Source organism: Gobio gobio (assembly GCF_949357685.1).
Source record: "Gobio gobio genome assembly, chromosome: 14".
NCBI classification, from domain to species: Eukaryota; Metazoa; Chordata; class Actinopteri; order Cypriniformes; family Gobionidae; genus Gobio; species Gobio gobio.
In genome coordinates, this window is record NC_137107.1 from 4217103 (window position 1) to 4235198 (window position 18096).

Sequence of the window (18096 nt, forward strand, 5' to 3'; positions counted from 1 at the left end):
ACGTCATCACCGGCGGCCATCTTGTCACAGGCAAGCTTTCCGGCGGGCTCTGTGGCTCCTGATGTAAGGCGAGTGTCTGAACACAAATACTCTTATCTCGCTGAAATCTTGACGGATTTACAAATGGTTTGGTTTCTTACAAACGTTATTAACGTGGCTATATTTCTGGATGCATGAACAAATTATGAATAATTATTCATAAGTATGCAGTGTCATAACTACATCTCTGACGTTTATAACAAACCAAACAGTTTGAAAATCAATAGAAAATTGAGCACAGTGCCACCTAGTGCTCAGGAGATATGAAAGATGGCTATTTTTGCTTATAACTTCTTAATGGTTCGGCCAAAAATCACAACGATACCCAATTTTCCCATATCGGACATTTTGGCTGTCTGGCATTTTGAATTTTGTTGTAAAATGCTATATTTTACGAACGCATTGGTGTATCGTTACGAAACTCGGTATGTGTCATCGGCACCATGCCCTGACAGTACTAAAAATAAGCTGGGGCAGCGCCACCTTGTGGACAAAAGTACTAATGAAATTTCAAAAAATGCTAATTAGTTTTGATTAAATTTGCCTATTGTCTTAATAGATTCCTTGGGTCATGCCGAGAACATGGATACCAATTTTGCCATAGTCGGCTGAACTTCCTGTTCGCCATTTTGATTCTCTTACAAAAACCTACTTTTTCCATCTCCTCCTAAACCGTTTGTCCGATTTTCATCAAATTCAACTCAGATCATCTTCAGACTGGGCCGACAAAAAGGTTATGGATTTCGTGTCGATATACAAAACTGTTTTTCTATACCGCATAGGGGTGTAACGGTACACGTATTCGTACCAATCCGTTTCGGTACAGGGCTTTTGGTTCGGTGCGCGTGTTTATGTATTTTCAAACGATAAATGCCGTTTTGACGCTCTTTCATGTGACGACTGATCACTGTAGGCACGTCAGTTCAAGCGTCCGCGGCGCGCGCGCGCAAGTGTGAACGCGATCATCTGTGAACGCAGATCATCTCTTCCTAAAGATTAAACATGAATTAATATCTTAAGGTATGTTGAGGATACATTAACACTTACTGAAACGTATCACATGTTGTGTAATGGCTCAATCAGTGTGAAGGAATTGAAAATAATCAAAGATATTTGATATTTGAAATCCAACAAAGAAATTTGCTTTACTGTTGTCAACCCACATTCCTTATCAGAAGGGCCATGTGGAAGACAATAGAAAGGCCTGTATGCTAAATGGGTGCCACACCTTTACAGTGGGGAAAGTTTGGTCTGATTGGTCAGTTTTGGATATCTCACATTTGGTTTGGTCACATGGTCAGGGAAAGGGATAAAAGAAGATTGGAACTGTTGCTCTATCTCTTTTTCTCTGGCTCTTTGTCTCTCTTATTCTCTGGCTCTTGAGGACATTGTGGCTTCTCTTCTTTGCTCTCTTCTTCTCTTCTTTGCTCTCTTTTTCTCTCTCTCCCCCACTCTCTCCCTCTCTCTCTCTCTCTCTCTCTCTCTCTCTCTCTCTCTCTATCCCTCAGGTAACATTTTATTCATGCTGAGTACGATTAATGGTATAAGTTTATCATCTCATTCATCAATTTTGAAGCTATTTTAAGTGTAACCATAACCAGATTTTGTCATTAAATCCTTTCTATTACAAATACTGTGCTAGCTAGTTTTGATTTGGTATTGATTTTGAAGGGCTCCCTATTGCAATACAATATAGTCACATTATAGCAACGCTCTCCCACATATTTTGCTATTGTAACTGCACTTATTTCCGTCGTTGGTATAAGTTACAGTGGGTGGAAATAGACGAGAAATGTAAAGTTTTCTTCCATCTTTCTGATAACGTTTCTTTAGTTGTTCGGTAACCCTCCAGCCTGAACACCTGGAGGAGTCCACTCTTACAAGTGTTTCAACCGCGGAAAGACTTCAATAATAAAACAGCTTGTAAACAATGTCACGTAGCATCACATTTACCTCAGGCAGTCATTCAGTGTCCACAGCTGTTAGTTGAGAAACTAGAGAAACAACTATTTCGCTAAATATATGCACTATATTAATCTATATATATTAATTCTACTTAACCTGTTAGTGATGTCTGGATTATTAATGTGTGTTTCAATAAATCTGTCATGAAAATGACGGACACTGATGATTATATTTCAACAACGAATTGGAGAAAAAACGTCATTTTATAATTAGATTTAGGAGTTAATGCAAAAACTGCCTTATGTGAAGTTTACATGTTTGCATGCAATATGTTATGAGTGTTGATTATTATACCTAAAAATAAATAGCAACTGAATTTAGGCTAATAGTTGGCTCACCTTTAATATTATAGTAATGTGCAAGGGCGGGCTCCCTATAGTTTACAGCAATATCTTTAAGACACTTTTAGTTATAATTTTATTAATTTAAGGACAGACACTATTTTTTTTCAGTAAACCACTGTTTAATAAAAATAAATAAAAAGCAATTTTGTAAAACTGCTATACCGAACCGTGACTTCAAAACCGAGGTACGTACCGAACCGTCCGTTTTGTGTACCGTTACACCCCTAATACCGCAGCAACAAAGTTAAGGCAAAAATGACTCCTGAGGCTGTATCTCTGCCATTCTTTGGCATATTGACACCAAACTTGCCATTTGTCATTGTCACCTAACTAAGGCCCTGTCCCAAATGGCACACTTCATGTGCACTTTCAGTCTTGTGGACTTGCGTGGGTTTAGTGTGCCATTTGGGACAGGGCCTCTGATCACACCACATCAGTTCGGTCACAGTGCCACCTATTGGTCAAAAGTTATAAACCATTCAATCAAATTACTAGTGACTTTGTTTATGATTTTTCAGCCATTTTGCCTAAAATCACCTTAAAATGTCTTTAATCGCGCATTATTGCAGTTGGTCTGATGCTCCCAGTCATGTTAGCATGTCTTACCGTGTTCTTTGTGCTTGGCCTGATGATTGTTGCTTGAAAATAGAGAGAAGTCATCGAGCAAAAGTCACCATTCAAGACTCAAGATTCATGAAAAAGTAAATAAACAGACACAGTGAACATTTCAATCTATTAGACTAATCTTTGCACACTGCATATAAAAGCCCTGACACATTTGTATTGTGGACGACTCAATAGGAGATTTGGCTCTGGCTAGAACGAGTAAAACCCTTAAATTGATCAGATTCCACTCAGACAGAGGAAGTGAAAGAAAACAGCAGAAATCTATACATGGTGTTTTATCTGTGTCTTCTTTTCTCTAAATCAAAAAAGATTATTTGTGTTGTTTCAGATGCTTCTGTGGCTGTTTTTCAATCAGACGTCTTGAAGACCTTTTTTTTTTCACCTGACCACAATCAAGGCCCCATCAGTGGCTCCTGCTCAGGCTGGAAAGCAATTTCCTGCATCCCTGCAGATGTATTGTGGGACATGAATGATCTCATTAAGAGCCATGCAAAGGGTCCGGAGATGCCGGACAGATGAAAGCTGCCCCTCGTGCCCTCCAGACAGGAGATGTGCTGGAACGGCTCACGGCCTTGGTCAAAGCGTATCAGTGTTTCATGTCCTGGTGCTTCCCAACCTTTTGTCCTTGAAACCCCCTCTCCTTATATATAAGAAAAAATCACCTGATATTAAGGGATCATGGGGAAAAGATATTTAAAGTCTTAAACTAAGTATAATTCATCTTTAATTATTTGTTGAATTCTTATTTAATTTTGGTGTCTTTGTTAAATATTTTGCATTGCACTATTTATAATAAATCACGTTTTCTGTCTTTTAATTTTGTAGGACATTGATAAAACTGTTCCAATGCTGTATGACTTTGGTTATTCTTAATTCTTATTAAACAAATCTGAAAAAGATTATCAGTGCATTGTAAAATGAATCAAACAATTTATTTGACAAACAGATTTGATTTAGATTGAAATGGATTTAATTTACCACTTGATCAGCAAGTTGAGAGCTTCTGAACGTGCAGATGTCACTTCCCTGACTAAAGGTTTTGGCTACAATCTAAAACGAATAAAAAAAAACACACAGAGACAAAACCATTGATATCTTGTACAAAACCAAAGATATGAAGGTACAGTTCAGGTATATGCTTCATTGTTTTCCTCCACACTGAACTGTATGAAGTAAATGAAAAATGTAACATACAAGTTTGTGATTCCATAAACAGAGAAAGATACTATATTATATCCAGCATCAGACTATTAACACTGTGCAGATTGGAGAAGCCATGGGAATATATTGAGAATGCTCTTTCTAACTTAAGGTTTATTTGATTTCATGGACTCTACTGCCTCCCAGTGGCTGCTCTCTCTCTCTCTCTCTCTCTCTCTCTCTCTCTCTCTCACACACACACACACACACACACACACACACACACACACACACACACACACACACACACACACACACACACACACACACACACACACACACACACATCTATATTACTAACAGGGGACAGATATAATTTTTTAAGGTCTTTTTTCATGATATAACTTCAAAATATCTACTTGCAACTCTGACCAATGTCTACCTATCCAACTGGGGACCTCCATAGCCTGCAATGGAATGGTGTGTGAACACAAATTGAAGACTGTCTTCATTATGTAACTTTATATATATATATATATATATATATATATATATATATATATATATATATATATATATATATATATATATATATATATATATATATATATATATATACAGATAACATTAAGACATCTGACAGGTGAAGTGAATAACACTGCTCTTCATCTCCTGTTAGTGGGTGGGATATATTAGGCAGCAAGTGAACATTTTGTCCTCAGAGTTGATGTTTTAGAAGCAGGAAAAATGGGCAAGCGTAAGGATTTGAGCGAGTTTGACAAGGGCCAGATTGTGACGGCTAGACGACTGGGTCAGAGCATCTCCAAAACTGCAGCTCTTGTGGGGTGTTCCCGGTCTGCAGTGGTCAGTCTCTATCAAAAGTCTAACAAAATCTGAATGTGTTGTAATAGCTCAATTCCAAAACAAAAGATTTTCTATAAAAGGATAATGAGGTTTCAGTCATTCATGACAGGTGTGTGAAAAGTTAATTGAATGAAAACAATAGACTGAATTAAGCGGTTGAAAGATTAGGTACTAGACTGCAAGTATTTTATTTTTTATCACAATAACATCTCTTAGCATTCACTAAAAAAAAAAAAAAAATCACATGACTAGTATTACAATATGCTTCATTAAATGCATAATTTTAGAGACTTCTTCCTCAAATGAAGCAGGACCACACTTATGGCTTCACTTAAGTTGTGGTTATAAGTTATTATACTACATTCACATAGTTATACATTTAAAAATATAATATTTGGGTTTTCTAGATACGTTTATGTGCATATTCAGAAAGACTTGCGAGCAGCAGCCCTTTTATTTGCTTCCTACACTATATGAATACAATTAGAAAGTGGTTATATAGTTAGAATATGGAAATTAAAGACACAGTGACAATTTTCACATTTGACTTTATTTTAGACAGATTTGTTGTTACAAAACTAAAATAAGTGTGCAAAGACAAATAAATCACTAGAACAATAAAATGAAAATATAAAATGTGAAAACAACAATATAAAAAAGTGTATTTTTCAGTAACCTGTCCAAGAGCTGTGCCAACACGTACAATATATAAAGTACAAATGTGGTAGTGCAAATGCTTCATTCAAGCGGCTGGTCATTGTGGCTACTTCTTGAACGACTGGACAAACTGTCCAAGAACAGAAACCCGGTCTGAAAGTCCCTCTGCTGCCGTCTGCTTTCTTCCGCTTCTGACTGGTGGAATGCCAGCTCTTGCCTCCTCGTCTCTCCTCGGCCTGGCTCTCCAGTAACAGCTGAATATATTGGTCTTGCTGTTCTTGTCCATGCTGCAGGACGGCCCGGTTAGCATCCTCCACGTCCCTCAGTGCATCAAGAAAAGTCAGTCCCTTTTCCTTTTCTCTAAGTAGAAAAATTGCACAGAAACACATGGAAATTAATACACAAGGCAACCATGAAACAATAGAAACCATCAATTAATTATTTAAAGTGTTTTCACTACAAATAATGAACAATTGTTTGCCCAGCTTGAACAATGCCCAGTGTGCAATTTTTATCATGGGCAATTTAAGTTTACAATTAAAAACAACAAAACTACTCAAAACCATTAAGGATTACACATCAGTTTTTAAATATATACACATTTTTGTCAGCTTTATAACGTACTGGTGACCGCAGGGGAAAACACGCTGGTCTCCGTTGCCTGCAATTCATTGGGGCCACTCGTTACGTCTGGAAAAGCACGTTGAAAAAAGTTACTGCAACGTGTTTAAACACTGCAACGAGTTTAACTTCTTAACCCGCACCGGTTCGTGGGCGGGGGGGTTGACGGAAGTGGGGGGGTGTGTACTTTTATTTACTTTTGTTTTATACAAAATATTCAATCAACTATCACAAACTATGCATCATTTGAAAGCTAAAACACTCAAGATTCATGTTCTGAACTTGTTTTTGCAATAAATACACCAGAGAGGAAAGGGTTAAATGAAACGCTAAAGGACCGTCCATGTAAACATTAGCAAAATATAAGCGTTACTGTGCGTTCACACCGCCGCCGGCGAGAGCGTCAAACTTCGCTCTGGCCGCCCTGCCATCGACGCTGTAGAAAGATTCGTGGACGCGCTGCCGCTCTGACGTAGATCGAATGCTTTGTCTTTTTTGAAACAGCATTTAAAGGGGCTGCAAAGCAAACAATCATGTTGATCGGCGTTTGTGCTGACTGACCACAAGTAGGGTATAACCGTATAATATAATCTCATGAAATCATTTAAATGTGAAAGTTAAAAAAAGCAGATCGATGGAAAGAACTTAACAAATATAGTTACATGTTTGCTAACGAAATAAACCAATTAAAAGCCATTTGTGTGGTGTATAAATAATGTTGCACGTCTTCTTATCAAACCCGCCGCACCAGCAGTGATCAACCTCCTCTATTTTGCTTGGGAACTAATGTGGTAGGAACCGAAGTTTACAGCGCTGCGTTCTCTAGAATCATCTCAAGCGGAGCACTTCTACATTCCCATTGGTTGCCGCCGGCTGCCGCCGAACCGCGTCATAGCTCATTACCATAAAGTTGACCTGACTTCAACTCTCCTTGACGCCCAAATCGTCCAAGACGCGCCGCGCCGCTCTCGCCGGAGCTCGCCGCCGGGCTCCCATTGAAAATGAATGACTTCCGGCCACTTTGACGCTCTCGCCGGCGGCGGTGTGAACGCACAGTTACTCATCTTTCATCTCCTGTCGTTCAGATCAGATCGGACGAATCCAATAAACACCCGCATACATCTCTGTGTAAGAGTCCACTCTTCAAAATGCATCCCACTTTTTAATCCAAAACAACGAAAAAATAGGGAAAAAACTAAAAATCCTCTGTTGTTTGCAAGAGAGTTTTGAGTTAGCGTGATCAATCATGTCCATTTTCAATGAAATATCGATTCTAATCCTTTTCTGGCAAACTCCCCCTGCTAGAATAGCTTCTCCCACGTATTTTAAACCCTCCCCCGTCTCTCTCCTTCAATCAGAGACTCTTCTGGGATGCATCATATAGAGGAAGTGCCTTACAGGCTTGGTGAGCTGTCAATCATTGCGCCCATGGTTTTCGTTGGATAAAGGCACTCGGTGCCCAGCCAATGCCTTTCCAACAAAGGTTTGATTGATGGACTTAGTAACCAATCAAAAGGCATTATCTTGCGCAGTTTGAGTAAGTAGGCTTTGGTGAATACTGTTTGTGCGCTGGCTGCGCGTTCTCAATGGCGCAACTGCAGTGGAGCGCGCAGTCTCTCACTGACGCTTCCCATCAGCTAAATGAGTTTTTTACACTTTGTAATCTCTGTAAATAGTTGCTTTAGTTTTTCAGTAACTGTTTATCCATTATAATTAGTAGTATATTGCAGTTTATTGCAGATTTATTTGAATGAAAAACTACTCTTTACAATAGCAAATGTTCTGAAATAAATGGCCTTTTTGAAATGACGCTAGAAATGACGCTTGTTAAGAGGTTCATAGATGATACCAAGATGAGATATTTACCTTCAACCCACTCGAATTCCTGGATGGTTTCCAACAACGCACTGGCCGAGTCTTTCGTTACCGCTGCCCTAGAAAAGGACGGTCTGTGTCCCAACAACGCGCTCAGGCGGTCATACCACTTGTTGATACGCCGGTCGGAACCGCTCCGGTTGTTATGATCCTTTAATTTCTTGTAATCTTGTTTTAATTTCTTTAACTTCTCTCTGCACTGTTTTCCAGTGTGACTGGAACCGAGTCGATATCTTCAGGTATACCTTTTCATTGCGGGTCGCCGTTTCCAGTTCCCGCTGGATGTCCTCCTCCGCATATATGCTCAATAAAGCCTGAACCTCAATAAAGGTGAAGCATAAGGGCACACCAGACTGATGTTCTAGAGCTCCGACTAACACATCAGCATCAGTTACGTGTCCTTAGACTGGAGAGGCTAATAATGGGTTTTCCGTTTAGAGCAACAGTGTTGTTAGACCCATCTAAATAGGGTGAGCCTCAAACTCTGATTATTGTAATATTATTCTAACTAAGTATACATGGGAAACCACGCCATGACTATGTAAAGTTATCATTAGAGAAAGTTAAGTTGGTCGCTTGGTTCTTTGGTAATGGTCATGGCCTCTGGTTAGACATAGTCTTACATTAATTCAGTGTGTTCAGATCTATGGGGACTGAATAATATATTCTAGAATGAGCAAAGAAGAGCACAGCCGTCTAGAATATCAGTCAATCGCCTCAAGACTGACGAGTTTGTGATAAAGAGATCGTAATCCGGCCGGTGCGAGACTCAAAGTATTATTGGGAACTGGATGAACGGGTATAATTTCAATAAAGAGTTAAACAGAACAAATGTGTAGTTAAACTATTATACAAATGACCAAATAACCAATCACCATTTTAACCTAAATTTGAGGTCATGATAAAATGGAGTCAGATAATAGTAAGTTGTCGTTGGGGCGATTGTGCGGGCCTTACAAACGTCATTAACTCTATACTTTAATTCCATACACAACAAAGAAATGTTCTAGATTCAGTTTTGTTCTAACATTCTGTTTACCTGTAAATTATTATGCAACAATCTGACACAGAACTGGAGTTTTTCAGTTAAATGTCTGTATCTCTGAATTGCAAACTATTCCTTTGTCTTTACTTTTCACACATTCACACATTTAATCAAGTCTGATCACACTTTTGAGAAGATTTAGACCAGTTGATCTCAACCTTTTTGACTTCAAGGCCCTCCATTATCCACGACAATATCTGAAGCCCTCACTCCCAATTTCTACTCCATAAAACCGCTTAGCATAACTAGAACAAAACTATTTCATTGTTTTTAGCTTATTTTCATGCTTGTTTTGTGTTATTTGAAATCATCCTCCGCCCCTTGGTTAAGAACCACTGATTTTAGACTAAAATCCCATGAAGAAATAAGTAATATATAATATAGCAGACAAACACAACACTCATTTGATGTTTGTCATTATTTACAGTCTGGATGATGTCCTGTTGTGATAAAGTGTTTGAACATAAATATCACAGCATCTTTAATTGAATGCATCTATGATAAACCATATTTCTAGTGTTGTAGTACTTCAGACCGGTCTTAAGACCATTTCTTGAAGGTCTTGACCACATTTGTACTCGTTCTTGTCTCTGTCTCATTTGTACTCGTTCTTGTCTCTGTCTCAAACTAAGAAGATTTAGTTTCAAGACTAGCAAAGACCACAACAGTTTCACTAAATTATCTGTGCATTGTCTGATTTATTTATTAACATTATTAAAGTGACTGGATGTAAAACTTCATGCTTCAAATGCAATCAATAACTTGTTTCTAATTTGATTATTTATACTGTTGTGCGGGGGCAGAAATTAATTGACAACTTTCACCAAAATGAATACAAATGAGCACAAAATTCAAGATATCCTTGCAAAAAAGACCTGTTTTTTATATTAGGATAACATAACTAAGCAATATCACTCAAGAGCAGTTTTCACAAATTTGAGCACTATTGCAAACATATTACTTTTATACAAACATTCAATAAACTAAATGTTATTTTTAAAACGTTCATCTCAACAATTGTACCAATTCAGATGCCTCTACAGTGCAAAGATGAATTGTGTTGATTTCACTTGATTGGTAACAGCTCTATATAGTGTCTTATTATAATTGTATTTAATGATTAAAATAAGTCATTTATCAGGCAGTAAATGCAGATCTTTCAGATGAATTTGAGAAGTCTTGTTCTTGGTCCTGACTCGGTCTTGCCCTGCTTTAGTTTTGGTCTTGTCTTGGTCTCAACTCCTGAAAGTCTTGGTCTTTCACTCAACACACACTGGTCTTGGTCTCGGATTAGGTGGTCTTGACCACAACAGCTGATTATGCAATAGTGTCTGAATGACTATTTGATCACCTGGATAATTGTCCGGGTGTGACTGTTAATGTGATGATCATCTGCTGAACAAGCAACAGCAACTACAATTCACACCTTCAGTCAGTGAAGCCGCTCCCACAGCCATTCATTAGTGCTTAAATACTGGGAATAATCACATCTTCCACACAGGAGGAGCGGAAGCAAGCAGGAGGAACTACTCCAGGAGAAACTACTGACATACTATTGTAAAGATGGAGTTTGAGGAAGAACCCTGCAGAATGAGAGATGAAGATACAGAGGAACAAACAGGTTGGTATTTTTCTACCTGCTCTTTAATGATCGACGAGGAACATTAAGATGAAAACTGACTTATAACAATACATCTAAAACTAGACACTAGTAGACTCAATAGAAGACCAGGACCCGTATTTATCAATCCTCTGATAATTACTTATATGAACACTGCTAAGAATTGCCTTAAGAGTAAAACAAATTGGCTCAGGAGTCTCTGTCTCCTCAGTGCCATCACAAGCCCCTACCAGCAACTCCTAACCACCTCTCGAGCTGTCTTAAATAACTGGGAGAGAAGAGGGATTCTTAGCTTTAAGACATTTGATAACTTGCTTTTATACTTAAGTTTGAAAGTTTGAGTAAATTTCATGAATTCTCAGCACTTAAGACTAAAATGGCACTTTGAGAAGCTTGATAAATACGGACCCAGAATTAAGAATTAACTTTATTTGTTATGTTTCTCATTTGTCCTTCTTTAATTGAATTATGGGAATTTATTGTTGATTTTAGACCCGATGGAAGTGAACAAAGACAAACGGCATCAGCTTCAAAAACCTCATAATTTCACACAGAAACAAGCTGGAAAAACAGGAGTCAAAGGATCCTTCACCTGCTCTGAGTGTGGAATGAGTTTCAAACATAAAGGAAGCCTTGATGTGCACATGAAATATCACACTGGAGAAAAGCGCTTCACATGCACTCAGTGTGGAGAGAGTTACGTATATAAATCAAAGCTCAAAAGACACATGAGAGTTCACACCGGAGAGAGACCGTTCACATGCACTCAGTGTGGAAACAGCTTCATGTACAAAGGACACCTAGTTCTGCACATGCGAGTTCACACCGGAGAAAGACCGTTCACATGCACTCAGTGTGGAAAGAGTTTCATGAGCAGTAGTGTCCTCACAGATCATCTGCGCATTCACTCTGGAGTGAGATCCTTCAGCTGTGATCAGTGCGACAAAACATTTGTTGTGGCATCATGCTTAAGAAATCACCTCACAACTCACGCTGCTGTGAAGCCTCACTTTTGTTCCTCATGTGGGAAGAGTTTTTCACGGCTGGAGGGTTTAAAAATTCACCAGACTATTCATACTGGTGTGAGACCTCATTGGTGCCACTGTGGAAAGAGCTTCAGTACGTTGGGCAACTTAAAATTACACCAGAGAGTTCACACTGGAGAGAAACCGTACGAGTGCTCACACTGTGGGAAGAGTTTCTCTCAGTCATGTAGCCTGAAAGATCACATGAGAGTTCACACTGGAGAGAAACCGTACAAGTGCTCTTCATGTGGGAAGAGTTTCGCCAGATTAGGGAATCTACAACAACACAAGAAGCATTGCCCAAAGTTGTCTAAGTGAGCCAAGTTACATTCAGATCCATGACTTAGAAGTAAATAATTCAATATTCAGATTAAGCAAAAATTGGAATTGGTGAATCAATGGAAACAATAGCCGATTAAAGCATAGTTCGCTGAAAAATGAAAATTAGCCCATGATTTACTCCCCCTCAAGTCATCCTAAGTGTATATGACATTCTTCTTTCAGGCGAATCAGAGTCATATTTATAAATGTCCTGGGTAATCCAAGGTTTATAATGGCAGCCCAAAATTTGAAGCCCAAAAAAGTGCATCCATCCATCATAAAAGTGCATCCACATGGCTCTGGGAGTTAATAAAGGCCTTCTGAAGCGAATCAATGTGTTGTTGTAGGAAAAATATCCATATTTCATCCATATATCGCACTGTTTAGAGAACACTGAAAACGTTTTTGCATTGAAATCACTGAGACTCAGAGAGTGAGAGTGTCTGAAAGCAGCAAATATCCTTCATAACTGATAAAGGCTTGTTATATTGCAAATTACTCTATATGATAATGCCTGTGCAAGACAAGCGGAGACAAGCTCAGACTCACAGCCGGTGGACGGTGCTCATAGAATGAGACCCAGACAGCATCATAGTATCGGCCCAGATCCGGCCCACAATAGTATCTCCATCGGATACACATGTGGATTCAACACGTACCAGATGTGGGCCAGGAAAGGAAAGGTTTTAAGAGTTTAGAGATGCTTTGCTTTGAGTGGAGGGTGAATCTCTGCTCATTGGTCCTTCATGCATATTACCTCCTGTCCTCAATAAGGTGTAAACTACAGGTCTGGAGACTTGATTAATGCTTTAGAGAGATTTCTTTCTTGCTTTGAGTATTTAAGGAGATGTTGCAGCTGGATCCTGTTCTCCGGTCGAGCCCGTAATGCTGGGTGTCTTTCAGACTCAGCGTTATGTAATTTTCAGATGTCGGTAATGCATCTTTTACTCTTTACTTCAGAGCATTTGATGTTATGTATTGATACTCTTTGTATTGAGTATGTAATTGGCAGGATACATTTATCTGACTAATAATAAATTGTTACACTGATTTTTTCTGGCTTACTCTGCAATTATTAACACTGCAAATCTACGCTCAGGTTAGTAACGGACTAGAGCATGATTTAGGTGAAGCATAAGGGCGCACCAGACTGATTTTCTAGAGCTCCGACTAACACATTGGAATTAGTTACGTGTACTTAGACTGGAGAGGCTAATAATGGGTTCCCTTTCGAAAGGGAACTCTCACTGCGTCTAGCTGACGCTATGGGGAACGCCCTCGGCGTGACTGGTGTCTGAAGCTACTATCGAATCACGGCAAAGTCTTTGACCGACGTCAGCCCATGACGTCATCATCGTGCGACCCGGAAGTATAAAAGGGCGCCGTGCCAACACATACACATCTTTCTCGTCTTCAGGGACTGTCTGTTTGAACTGCTATACGAGTTAAGGTAAAACAAATTCAATTATTAATACACACGAGTGTGTATTTACTGCCTAGGATCAAGAGCATGCACAGTCAAGTTCATTTGAAGTTGTTTGTGTGTGAGTGTGAGCGGTTTTTCAATCTGAGATCGCTCCACTCTAGTCTGGCTTTTTTCCTGAGGGAAGAGAGTTTGGCATCTGGGACTGGATGATGCTGTCCCGCTCACGCTGAGGCTGAGCGTTGGCATACATCATGGGTTCTCAGATGCAGCTCGCCGATCGTCGCAACGATCTGGCGGCTAACGAGACTAAACAGCAAGTGCTCTTAGGGATGGCTGGTGAGAGTGGTATGAATCCTCTCAGCCACCTTGACCGTGTATGCTGAGCTGCTGAATGTTATGGAACGTACTGCAGGCAGGCTGCGGCTGCCATGTTGGCGCGTTAGAGGAGAGATCGCTCGTGGTAGATTGCACGATCGATTTCTCCTTGGCCATAAACCATCAGCTCAGATGAGCCTTCCATTCCTTCTTGATCTTCTTACAGAGATCGAGAGGGCATGGAAGAATCCATATTCGACCCAATATTCATCAACATCAGCGTTTTAACTTCGCTGATGTCGAGGGGATAGGGGAATATGGATATGTGTTGAGGCTACCGACTGGCGAGGAAAGTTTGCGAACTTTTCTCGCGTTTCGTGGGCATCAACACTGAGAGCTCAAACTCTGCCTCTCTAAATCACGTTGTGCTTTAATGGCAGGGGCATACACGGCAGCAGGTCAGGCTGGTGCTGCTTTTCACACCATGGCGGTGTTTCAGGCGTACCAGGCGGACCTGCTGGAGGATCTCGACCAGGGGGCCGGGCTGTCCCCTGAGGCGGTTGCTGAGCTGCGCCGCACCACAGATCTTTTTCTCCGGGCCACCAAGCAGACTGCTGCTGCTATCGGCCGCTCTATGGCGGCTATGGTGGTCACGGAGAGGCATCTGTGGCTGAGCCTGGCTGATATTGGGGAGAAAGAGAAGGGCTTTCTCCTCGATTCGCCCGTTTCACCTACTGAACTTTTCGGCACCTCCGTTGAGGTGGTGGTTGGAAAGTTCGGGGAGGCGAAGGCGCGCTCAGCGGCATATAGACATGCATACCGCTGAGATCCGCGCCCCCACCCAGGCAGGCGGGACCGGGTCCTTCACGGTCAAAGAGGGCGTTGGTGATGGATCACTTCCCTTGAGGGCGGTTACATCCTAGCCCTCTCCTTTTTCCTTTTTAATGTCTTTTTATGATTTTTACCCAGGCGCTTCTTACATCAGGCCTGAGGCGGGCCCATGATAGTAGAACTATGTTCTGATGGCCCGCCCTGACTTACTCAGTGAGAACGCCCCTTTCAGGCATTCAAGGGTGGTAGAACATGGTGGTGAGAACTGCACTATGAGTCTTCGCTCAACATGCCGCAGGTGAGAGTGGTCATTTTTTGTGTATTACACTAAAAATATGTATTTCTTACAGACCCCAGGTTCCTGTATAGAGTTTGGTATTCATTAGAGAGAACTGTCTTTCCCCTGTTTAGTTGGCTTAGCACAGCGCCAGACTCTGGGCTGTGTAGGTGAGCGTGTGTTGGCTTTCCCTGGTTGGTCAAGATGGCGCCAGGTAGGCCACCGCGCATGGTTATCAGAAGATAGGCCTCCTCTCATATTGAGAGTAGTGTTTAGGCCGCCGCTCTTTTCTTTGAAATGTTTGCGGATTACTAGGCGGTAGCACACTTTTCTGATAGAATGGAGTGTTTGTCTACCGCTTAGGGTTACTATGTGTCTTCGGTTCCCTAAGCCACTGCAGGTTGGATTAGTTTGTCTCTGTTACGACTGAGCGCTGCGGCGTCAGTTGGGATGTGGATGAAGGAGGCGGTTGCTGAGGCACCGTCACCTTTGGTTGTGCACCACTTAGATCGGAGGCCTCCTCTCATTGAGAGTCGTTGGTTTAAGTAGCAGTCAGTTTGTTTGTCTGGCAGTTATTTCTCGTTTTTGCGAAACTCGTACAGCTTGTAGGCTTTTACAAGCCTCCCTGGAACGGGTCCCCATAGTAATGGGTAGCCATCATGTGTTAGGCCTCAGCAGGCCTCCATGAAGACGAGCCGTAGGGTCTAATATTACTACAACCCACATTTTGCAAAAAATATGTCTGTCCCAGTTAGCAGGAAGGATTGCACCGTTTTCAAGAGTACGGTGACAGTGGTAGGCCTTATCAGACCTCTAGTAAGGCAGGTGCCAATGCTGAGGCATCAAGGTACTACTAGCCTAGCTGGCTATCAGGTTAAAAAGGGGCAAATACGCTCTCCTGAAGGTCGGCTGTCAATTGTAGGCCTCAGTAGGCCTCTTGAACAAGGCGCATTTTCAGTTGGAAGGCCTCAACCAGGCCTCACTGGAGGTATGTACCGATGTGCGCATCGGGACAGCTAGCCTGGCAGCTATCAGGTTGTAGGCCTCATCAGGCCTCCCTGAAGGCCCGCTGTTAGTGGTACGGTCTTACTAGGCCTCCCTGAGGGTGAGCTCTCAGGTTGTGATCACTACCAGAGGCAGGTTGTAGACCTCATCAGGCCTCCCTGAAGGCCTGCTGTTAACTCTAAGACCTTACTAGGCCTTCCTGAGGGTGAGCTCCCAGATTGTGGTCACTCCCAGAGGCAGGTTGTAGGCCTCATCAGGCCTCCCTGAAGGCCTGCTGTTAATTCTAGGCCTTACTAGGCCTCCCTGACTCGAACAAGGTAGTAGGCCCCATCAGGCCTCCCTAAGGTGTTCCTGGGATCCAGTCATCTAAAACAGTTAAGCACGAATTGCAAACAGGTAGCAGGCCTCTCCAGGCCTCCCTAAAGGCTGATTATCAGGTAGTAGGCCTCAATAGGCCTCCCTTGAGAGCGAGTTCCTTAATCAGGATGCTCGGATAGCCTGCGTAGCTTGACTGTCGACTAGTAGGCCTCAATAGGCCTCCCTGAGGGTGAGCTCCCAGGTTGTGGTCACTCGAACGAGGTAGTAGGCCCCATCAGGCCTCCCTAAGGCGTTCCTGGGACCCAGTCATTTGAAACAGTTAGCACGTATTGCAAACAGGTAGTAGGCCTCTCCAGGCCTCCCTAAAGGCTGGTTATCAGGTAGTAGGCCTTAATAGGCCTCCCTTGAGGACGGGTTCCTTAAACAGGATGCTCGACTAGTCTGCGTAGCTTGACTATCAAGTAGTAGGCCTCCATTAGGCCTCCTTGAGAAAACAAGGGTAACCTCAGCAGGACAATGCTTCGCTGGCAGGTGGTAGGCCTCCCTAGGCCTCCCTGGAAGTGAGTTTGAACGCTCTGAAAATTGGCGGTATTGCTGTCAGGTAGTAGGCCTCACTAGGCCTCCCTGAGGACGGAGTCCCGAGCCAGGATGCTTGGGTTTCCAGCATGGCTTGCGGTTAGGTAGTAGGCCTCTATAGGCCTCCCTGGAATACCCGCTATCAAGTAGTAGGCCCACAGGGCCTCCTTGAAGGTGAAGTTCCTGAGCTAGGCACTTGATTACCAGTTCTCTGTGAGAACTTGTGGTAGTTGGGCCTACAGCTGGAGGTTACTCGCCAGGCAGGCTCAGCTGCTCCCCTCAATGAGGGTCGTCTATGAGTGCTCAGCCGCCTGAGCCTGGTCAGACGGTCGTAGGCCTCTCATGAGGCCTCCCTGTTAGATCAGTCATTAGGCCCTTTCGGCCTCCCTACTGCTGTGAAACACAAGCACCTGGTAGATCCTTGATTTGAGCAGGCAGACTCCCCTCGATAGCAAGGGTTGAAAAGCACTACGCTGAGTATTGCTCTCTTGGATAACCCGTCTCTGAGTTCCGGGCTAAGTAGGACTGCCAGTGTTTCAGTCCCTTAGCTTGGATGCCCCCTGGGCACCATTCAGAGGCTCTGTTTTGAACAGACAGGGTTGGCTAAACCGAAGTGTCCATAACACTTAGGGCACCAGGTCAGGCCTCCCTGGTGGCACTCGGGAGAACTGGTTTCCCGAGTAGTGACTGGCTGGGGTTCCTTCGGGTCCCCTAGCCACATTCCCATAAAGGGACCCCTTCGGTGGAAGTAGTGGTCCCGGGCCTTCGAGCTGTCTGGATGGAACCCCACGCAGTGCGTTAGGTTTCCGTTTAGTTGCATAGCTTGGGCTATGACCGTAGGGAGTGCTGTCACTGTCAGCCCAGTGACCTGAGGGGGAGTCGCTCAGGTTTTTCTATGAATTACTTGTGTTGACAGTTGTCACTGCCAATGGGCAAACACTCCCCTCAGCATGGCGGCGTTGGTATATCGTTCCCCATAGCGTCAGCTAGACGCAGCGAGAGTTCCCTTTCGAAAGGGAACGTCTAAGGTTACGTATGTAACCTCTGTTCCCTGAGAACAGGGAACGAGCGCTGCGTCGCGTTGCCATGCTTCAGGGCCTATCTGCCATACAGTCCCTTCAGACGAGAAGATGTGTATGTGTTGGCACGGCGCCCTTTTATACTTCCGGGTCGCACGATGATGACGTCATGGGCTGACGTCGGT